This window comes from Chiloscyllium plagiosum, unplaced genomic scaffold (assembly GCF_037043375.1).
Source record: "Chiloscyllium plagiosum isolate Xiang-an unplaced genomic scaffold, Cpla_swu_hap1 HiC_scaffold_52, whole genome shotgun sequence".
Classification (NCBI taxonomy): domain Eukaryota; kingdom Metazoa; phylum Chordata; class Chondrichthyes; order Orectolobiformes; family Hemiscylliidae; genus Chiloscyllium; species Chiloscyllium plagiosum.
In genome coordinates, this window is record NW_028270190.1 from 11,741,227 (window position 1) to 11,742,858 (window position 1,632).

The window sequence follows — 1,632 nt, forward strand, 5'->3', positions numbered from 1 at the left end:
GGTTAGTCTTTGCGGGGTCTGTGTGGACTTGTGGCCGAAGGGCCGGTTTCCACACTGTCGGGAATCTTATTTAATCTAAATTGGAATCTTATCTTCCCTGTCTTTAGGAATCAGGTCAGAGATCTGACTGAACACTGTCAAAGTGCCTGAACTTCTGAAGCTTTAAGAAGATTTAGACAATATTTCAGATCTGAAACAAAGCAAACTGCATTATTGGCACTGTTACCAAATATCTTTCAACGATTGCTACCTGTTATTATCCAAACGAAGCATACTTAGACCCTATCTTTTTCTTATTTTATAGGTTAATGCAAAGTGCACCTGCTGTAATTCAACAAGTCAAACTAATCGGTGTTAAGCACACCACAATTTATTCAGACACATACTTTAAATTTAACAAAAGAGAAACGAACTTAAAATAACAAACATATTGTTAAATTAATAGAACAATAGATCCAGTGACTATCATGAATTAACTGTAATAACATATTTACATTCTACAAACACCCCCCTGGACAAAGTGTCGAATTCTGAATTCAGATTATATTGCATGAAATGCCAGCTGTAGGAAGAGAAACCCAAGCTTCCACCTGGAAGCGGAGAAAAGCAGTCTCTACTTCTTCGAAACTCGAGCAGATTCTGCTGAATCTAAAAACAAACAAGAACACGAGAACACTTGGTTTTGAGAACTGGCAGCACCCATCCAGGTTGATTTTATTTTCGAACTGTGAAAAATGAAATAAGTTATGTTCATTATCACAGGCTGCTAAACGCTTCTTGTTCAATCTCTCCCTTAAAAGAAAACAGGACAATACACATCGTAAACCCACAGCGTTGTCCCACATTCCCCTCGAAAATAAAATCATGAATATAAAAAGATGCTTTCATTTTTCTTAAAAAGCCGTTTGTCTTACATTATAAATATGCTGCAATACATATACATTACATTGACGCCAAGCATGCACATCTCTCTCATTGGCACCCATTTTGAGTGACTGTGGTTGAACTAGTTTTAAAACGGTCTAATGCCTTCTGACATTCCTCGATCTCCCACAATATTCTAGACTTCTTCAACAACTCAGTCAATTAAATAATCACACTTCTAAAATTCTCTGCAAACTGCGATTAAAAAAAGTACACACTATCTCAGGATTGGTAGTACTGCCCACTTCGTCGATGGAATGGGAAACTCCTCAATAACGTCTCTTTTCACATCCCTTTGGGCTATCTGCCTATGTCTAATGGCATGAGCCGGGAATGCGACTTGGGATTTTCCGAAATCACCCTCAGTCGGGTTTATGATAATACCTTCCTCCTGAGGTTGATAGAACAATTCGAATACATATTGAAAGTGTTCTTTGCATTTGTGACTAAACATCACCCGGTCATCCATGCACACCAGACAATTGGATAATCCATAAATGACTTTAGTCTTTAGTTTTGAAAACGTGGCTGGCGGACTTTTCAAACCAAATGATACGCCTTTAAATCGGTATAGTTCATTAATTGTCACTGATGCGAAAATTGTCTTCTCTCTTTCGAATAATGGTACCTGCCAATTTCCTGTGAGTACATCTAAGGTCAAAGTATAAGCCGCTTTTCCGACCACCTCAATACAGTCGTCCAAACATG